Below are 8,471 nucleotides of genomic sequence, written 5' to 3'. Positions count from 1 at the left end.
GTGGTATAGTGATTGCTTTTTGATCTTCAGAAAGAACCCTGATCATTGAATCTGATTCAACTAAACTTGGAGAAACTGACACCCACTAGCCACCTGTGTGCGAAGCACGTCGGTAGAACCAGTCTCGCGTAAGCGTACGCGTAATGTCGGTCTGAGCCGCCTCATCCAACAATACCGCTGAATCAAGAATCAACTAGTGACAGCAAGAAATATGTATATACCCACGCCCACAACTCCTTTGTGTTCTACTCGTGCGTATAACATCTACGCATAGACCTGGCTCTGATGCCACTGTTGGGGAACGCAGTAATTTCAAAAAAATTCCTACACACACGCAAGATCCATCTAGGTGATGCAAAGCAACGAGAGGGAAGAGTGTTGTCCACGTACCCTCGTAGACCGTAAGCGGAAGCGTTATGACAACGCGGTTGATGTAGTCGTACATCTTCACGATCTGACCGATCCTAGCACCGAAGGTACGACATCTTCGTGGTCTGCATACGTTCAGCTCGGTGACGTCCCATGTACTCTAGATCCAGCCGAGTGTAGAGGGAGAGCTTCGTCAGCACGACGGTGTGATGATGGTGATGATGAAGTTACCGACGCAGGGCTTCGCCTAAGCACTACAACGATATGACCGATGTGGAAATCTGTGGAGGGGGGCACCGTACACGGCTAACCAATCAACTTGTGTGTCTATGGGGTGCCGCCCTCCCCCGTATATAAAGGAGTGGAGGAGGGGGAGGGCCGACCCTCTATGGCGCGCCCAAGGGGGAGTCCTACTTCCGGTGGGAGTAGGATTCCCCCTTTCCCTTGTTGGAGTAGGAGAGAAGGAAGGGGGAGAGAGGGAGAAGGAAAGGGGGCCGGCCCCCCACCCCAATTAGGATTGGGCTTGGGGGGGGGGACGCGCCCCCACCTAGGCCACCTCCTCCTCTCTCCCAGTAAGGCCCATTAAGGCCCATACAGTCCCCGGGGGGTTCCGGTAACCCCCCAGGTACTTCGGTAAATGCCCGATCTCACCCGGAACCATCCCGATGTCCAAACATAGCCTTCCAATATATCAATCTTTATGTCTCGAACATTTCGAGACTCCTCGTCATGTCCGTGATCATATCCGGGACTCCAAACTACCTTCGGTACATCAAAACACATAAACTCATAATACCGATCGTCACCGAACGTTAAGCGTGCGGACCCTACGGGTTCGAGAACTATGTAGACATGACCGAGACTCGTCTTCTGTCAATAACCAATAGCGGAACCTGAATGCTCATGTTGGTTCCTACATATTCTACGAATATCTTTATCGGTCAAACCGCATAACAACATATGTTGTTCCCTTTGTCATCGCTATGTTACTTGCCCGAGATTCGATCATCGGTATCTCAATACCTAGTTCAATCTCGTTATCGGCAAGTCTCTTTACTTGTTTCGTAATGCAACATCCCATAACTAACTTATTAGTCACATTGCTTGCAAGGCTTATAGTGATGTGCATTACCGAGAGGGCCCAGAGATACCTCTTCGACAATCGGAGTGACAAATCCTAATCTCGATCTATACCAACTCAACAAACACCACCGGAGACACCTATAGAGCATCTTTATAGTCACCCAGTTACATTGTGATGTTTGATAGCACACTAAGTGTACCTCCGGTATTCGGGAGTTTCATAATCTCATAGTCATAGGAACATGTATAAGTCATGAAGAAAGCAGTAGCAATAGAACTGAACGATCATTATGCTAAGCTAACTGATGGGTCTTGTTCATCACATCATTCTCTAATGATGTGATCCCGTTCATCAAATGACAACTCTTTGTCCATTTCTAGGAAACTTAACCATCTTTTATTAACGAGCTAGTCAAGTAGAGGCATACTAGTGACACTCTGTTTGTCTATGTATTGACACATGTACTAAGTTTCCGGTTAATAGCATGAATAATAAACATTTATCACGAGATAAGGAAATATAATAATAACTTTATTATTGCCTCTAGGGTATATTTCCTTCAGTCTCCCACTTGCACTAGAGTCAATAATCTAGATTACATTGTAATGGTTCTAACACCCATGGAGTCTTGGTGTTGATCATGTTTTGCTTGTGAGAGAGGGGCTTAGTCAACGGGTCAGCTACATTCAGATTCGTATGTATCTTGAAAATCTCTATGTCTCCCTCCTTGACTTGATCGCGGATGGAATTGAAGCATCTCTTGATGTGCTTGGTTCTCTTGTGAAATCTAGATTCCTTTGCCAAGGCAATTGCACCAGTATTGTCACAAAAGATTACATTGGACCCGATGCATTAGGTATGACACCTAGATTGGATATGAACTCCTTCATCCAGACTCCTTCATTTGTTGCTTCCAAAGCAGCTACGTACTCCGCTTCACACGTAGATCCCGCCATGATGCTCTGCTTGGAACTGCACCAACTGATAGCTCCACCATTCAATAAAAATACGTATCCGGTTTGTGACTTAGAGTCATCCGGATCAGTGTCAAAGCTTGCATTGACGTAACCGTTTACGATGAGATCTTTGTCACCTCCATAAACGAGAAACATATCCTTAGTCCTTTTCAGGTATTTCAGGATTTTTTTGACCGCGTCCAGTGATCCACTACTGGATTGCTTTGGTACCTCCCTGCTAAACTAATAGCAAGGCACACATCAGGTCTGGCACACAGCATTGCATACATGATAGAACCTATGGCTGAAGCATAGGGAATGACTTTCATTTTCTCTCTATCTTCTGCAGTGGTAGGGCATTGAGTCCGACTCAACTTCACACCTTGTAACACAGGCAAGAACCCTTTCTTTGCTTGATCCATTTTGAACTTCTTCAAAACTTTATCAAGGTATGTGCTTTGTGAAAGTCCAATTAAGCGTCTTGATCTATCTCTATAGATCTTGATGCCCAATATATAAGCAGCTTCACCGAGGTCTTTCATTGAAAAATTCTTATTCAAGTATCCTTTTATGCTATTCAGAAATTCACTATCATTTCCGATCAACAATATGTCATCTACATATAATATCATAAATGCTACAGAGCTCCCACTCACTTTCTTGTAAATACAGGCTTCTCCAAAAGTCTGTATAAAACCATATGCTTTGATCACACTATCAAAGCGTATATTCCAACTCCGAGAGGCTTGCACCAGTCCATGAATGGATCGCTGGAGCTTGCACACTTTGTTAGCACCTTTTGGATCAACAAAACCTTCTGGTTGTATCATATACTACTCTTCTTTAAGATATCCATTAAGGAGTGCAGTTTTGACATCCATTTGCCAAATTTCATAATCATAAAATGCGGCAATTGCTAACATGATTCGGACGGACTTAAGCATCGCTACAGGTAAGAAGGTCTCATCGTAGTCAACTCCTTGAACTTGTCGAAAACCTTTTGCAACAAGTCGAGCTTTGTAGACAGTAACATTACCGTCAGCGTTAGTCTTCTTCTTGAAGATCCATTTATTCTCTATCGCTTGTCGATCATCGGGCAAGTTAAGCAAAGTCCACACTTTGTTCTCATACATGGATCCCATCTCAGATTTCATGGCCTCAAGCCATTTTGCGGAATTTGGGCTCATCATCGCTTCATCATAGTTTGTAGGTTCGTCATGGTCAAGTAACATGACTTCTAGAACAGGATTACTGTACCACTCTGGTGCGGATCTTACTCTGGTTGACCTACGAGGTTCGGTAGTAACTTGATCAGAAGTTTCATGAACATCATCATTAGCTTCCTCACTTACTGGTGTAGGAATCACTGGAACTGATTTCTGTCATGAACTACTTTCCAATAAGGGAGTAGGTACAATTACCTCGTCAAGTTCTACTTTCCTCCCACTCACTTCTTTCGAGAGAAACTCCTTCTCTAAAAAGGATCCATTCTTAGCAACGAATATCTTGCCTTCGGATCTGTGATAGAAGGTTGATACATCTCCAACGTATCTATAATTTTTTATTGTTCCATGCTATTATATTATCAACCTTGGATGTTTTATATGCATTTATATGCTATTTTATATGATTTTTGGGACTAACCTATTAACCTAGAGCCTAAAGCCACTTTCTGTTTTTCCTTGTTTTAGAGTATCGCAGAAAAGGAAAATCAAACGAAGTCCAATTGACCTGAAACTTCACGAAACTTATTTTTGGACTAGAAGAAGCCCACGGAGTATCGGAGTTGGACCAGGAGAGTCTCGGGCTGCCCACGAGGGTGGGGGGCGCGCCCCCTGCCTCGTGGACAGCCCGAAGGTCCACCGACGTACTTCTTCTTCCCATATATACCCATATACCCTAAAAACTTCACGGAGCAGAATAGATCGGGAGTTCCGCCTTCAGAAGCCTCCGTAGCCACCGAAAACCAATATAGACCCGTTCCGGCACCCTTCCGGAGGGGGGGGGATCCCTCTCCGGTGGCCATCTTCATCATCCCGGCGCTCTCCATGACGAGGAGGGAGTAGTTCACCCTTGGGGCTGAGGGTATGTACCAGCAGCTATGTGTTTGATCTCTCTCTCTCTCGTGTTCTTGAGGTGGTACGATCTTGATGTATCGTGAGCTTTGCTATTATAGTTGGATCTTATGATGTTTCTCCCCCACTACTCTCTTGTAATGGATTGAGTTTTCCCTTTGAAGTTATCTTAACGGATTGAGTCTTTAAGGATTTGAGAACACTTGATGTATGTCTTGCGTGGGATACCCGTGGTGACAATGGGGTATTCTATTGATTCACTTGATGTATGTTTTGGTGATCAACTTGCGGGTTCCGCCCATGAACCTATGCATAAGGGTTGGCACATGTTTTCATCTTGACTCTCTGGTAGAAACTTTGGGGCACTCTTTGAAGTACTTTTGTGTTGGTTGAATAGATGAATCGGAGATTGTGTGATGCATATCGTATAATCATACCTACGGATACTTGAGGTGACATTGGAGTATCTAGGTGACATTAGGGTTTTGGTTGATTTGTGTCTTAAGGTGTTATTCTAGTACGAACTCTATGATAGATCGATCAGAAAGGATAACTTTGAGGTGGTTTCGTACCCTACCATAATCTCTTCGTTTGTTCTTCGCTATTAGTGACTTTGGAGTGACTCTTTGTTGCATGTTGAGGGATAGTTATATGATCCAATTATGTTATTATTGTTGAGAGGACTTGCACTAGTGAAAGTATGAACCCTAGGCCTTGTTTCCTAGCATTGCAATACCGTTTACGCTCACTTTTATCATTAGTTACCTTGCTGTTTTTATAATTTCAGATTACAAAAACCTATATCTAATATCCATATACCACTTGTATCACCATCTCTTCGCCGAACTAGTGCACCTATACAATTTATCATTGTATTGGGTGTGTTGGGGACACAAGAGACTCTTTGTTATTTGGTTGCGGGGCTGTTTGAGAGAGACCATCTTCATCCTATGCCTCCCACAGATTGATAAACCTTAGGTCATCCACTTGAGGGAAATTTGCTACTGTCCTACAAACGTCTGCACTTGGAGACCCAACAACGTCTACAAGAAGAAGGTTGTGTAGTAGAAATCAAAGGTGTACCCAACAGTCTCCTTTGGGTATCCTATGAAGACACATTTCTCCGATTTGGGTTCGAGCTTATCAGGTTGTAGCTTTTCACATAAGCATCGCAACCCCAAACTTTAAGAAACGACAACTTGGGTTTCTTGCCAAAGCACAGTTAATAAGGTGTCGTCTCAATGGATTTTGATGGTGCCCTATTTAACATGAATGCAGCTGTCTCTAAAGCATAACCCCAAAACGATAGCGGTAAATCAGTAAGAGACATCATAGATCGCACCATATCAAATAAAGTGCGGTTACGACGTTCGGACACACCATTACGCTGTGGTGTTCCAGGTGGCGTGAGTTGTGAAACTATTCCGCATTGTTTCAAATGAAGACCAAACTCATAACTCAAATATTCACCTCCATGATCAGATCGTAGAAACTTAATTTTCTTGTTACGATGATTTTCCACTTCACTATGAAATTCTTTGAACTTTTCAAATGTTTCAGACTTATGTTTCATCAAGTAGATATATCCATATCTGCTCAAATCATCTGTGAAGGTAAGAAAATAATGATACCCGTCGCGAGCATCAACACTCATCGGACCGCATACATCAGTATGTATTATTTCCAACAAGTCTGTTGCTCGCTCCATTGTTTCGGAGAACGGAGTCTTAGTCATCTTGCCCATGAGGCATGGTTCGCAAGCATCAAGTGATTCCAAAAGCCCATCAGCATGGAGTTTCTTCATGCGCTTTACACCAATATGACCTAAACGGCAGTGCCACAAATAAGTTGCATTATCATTATTAAACTTATATCTTTTGGCTTCAATACTATGAACATGTGTATCACTACTATCACGATTTAGTAAAAATAGACCACTCATCAAGGGTGCATGACCATAAAAGATATTACTCATATAAATAGAACAACCATTATTCTCTGATTTAAATGAATAACCATCTCGCATCAAACAAGATCCAGATATAATGTTCATGCTCAACGCTGGCACCAAATAACAATTATTTATGTCTAAAACTAACCCCGAAGGTAGATGTAGAGGTAGTGTGTCGACGACGATCACATCGACTTTGGAACCATTTCCCACGTGCATCGTCACCTCGTCCTTAGCCAATCTTCACTTAAACTGTAGCCCCTATTTCGAGTTGCAAATATTAGCAATAGAACCAGTATCAAATACCCAGGCACTACTGCGAGCATTAGTAAGGTACACATCAATAACATGTATATCAAATATATATACCTTTCACTTTGCCATCCTTCTTCTCCGCCAAATACTTGGGGCAGTTCCGCTTCCAGTGACTAGTCCCTTTGTAGTAGAAGCACTCAGTCTCGGGCTTAGGTCCAGACTTGGGCTTCTTCACTTGAGCAGCAACTTGCTTGCCGTTCTTCTTGAAGTTCCCCTTCTTCCCTTTACCCTTTTTCTTGAAACTGGTGGTCTTGTTGACCATCAACACTTGATGCTCCTTCGTTATTTCTACCTCCATAGCCTTTAGCATTGCGAAGAGATCGGGAATTGTCTTATGCATCCCTTGCATATTATAGTTCATCACAAAGCTCTTGTAGCTTGGTGGCAGTGATTGAAGAACTCAGTCAATGACACTATCATCAGGAAGATTAACTCCCAGCTGAGTCAAGTGGTTGTGGTACCCAGACATTCTGAGTATATGTTCACTGAGAGAACTATTCTCCTCCATTTTCAACTGTAGAACTTATTGGAAACTTCATATCTCTCAATCCGGGCATTTGCTTGAAATATTAACTTCAACTCCTGGAACATCTCATATGCTCCATGATGTTCAAAATGTTGTTGAAGTCCCGGTTCTAAGCCGTAAAGCATGGCACACTAAACTATCGAGTAGTCATCAACTTTGCTCTGCCAGACGTTCATAACATCTGGTGTTGCTCCTGCAATGGGTTTGTCACCCGGCGGTGTTTCTAGGACGTAATTCTTCTGTGCAGCAATGAGGATAATCCTCAGGTTACGGACCCAGTCCGTGTAATTCCTACCATCATCTTTCAACTTAGCTTTCTCTAGGAATGCATTAAAATTCAACGGAACAACAGCACGTGCCATCTATCTACAACAACATAGACATGCAAAATACTATCAGGTACTAAGTTCATGATAAATTAAAGTTCAATTAATCATATTACTTAAGAACTCCCACTTAGATAGACATCCCTCTAATCATCTAAGTGATCACGTGATCCATATCAACTAAACCATAACTGATCATCACGTGAAATGGAGTAGTTTTCAATGGTGAACATCACTATGTTGATCATATCTACTATATGATTCATGCTCGACCTTTCGGACTCAGTGTTCCGAGGCCATATCTGCATATTCTAGGCTCGTCAAGTTTAACCCGAGTATTCTGCGTGTGTAAAACTGTCTTACACCCGTTGTAGATGAACGTTGAGCTTATCACACCCGATCATCACGTGGTGTCTCGGCACGAGGAACTTTGGCAACGGTGCATACTCAGGGAGAACACTTTTACCTTGAAATTTAGTGAGAGATCGTCTTATAATGCTACCGCCGAACTAAGCAAAATAAGATGCATAAAGGATAAACATCACATGCAATAAATATAAGTGATATGATATGGCCATCATCATCTTGTGCCTTTGATCTCCATCTCCAAAGCACCGTCATGATCACCATAGTCACCGGCTTGACACCTTTATCTCCATCGAAGCATCGTTGTCATCTCGCCAACTATTGCTTCTACGACTATCGGTACCGCTTAGTGATAAAGTAAAGCAATTACATGGCGATTGCATTTCATACAATAAAGCGACAACCATATGGCTCCTGCCAGTTGCCTATAACTCTGTTACAAAACATGATCATCTCGTACAATAAAATTTAGCATCATGTCTTGACCATATCACATCACAACA

The sequence above is a fragment of the Triticum urartu genome, chromosome 4 (genome assembly GCF_003073215.2).
Source record: "Triticum urartu cultivar G1812 chromosome 4, Tu2.1, whole genome shotgun sequence".
Classification (NCBI taxonomy): domain Eukaryota; kingdom Viridiplantae; phylum Streptophyta; class Magnoliopsida; order Poales; family Poaceae; genus Triticum; species Triticum urartu.
This window is presented reverse-complemented; position numbering follows the sequence as displayed.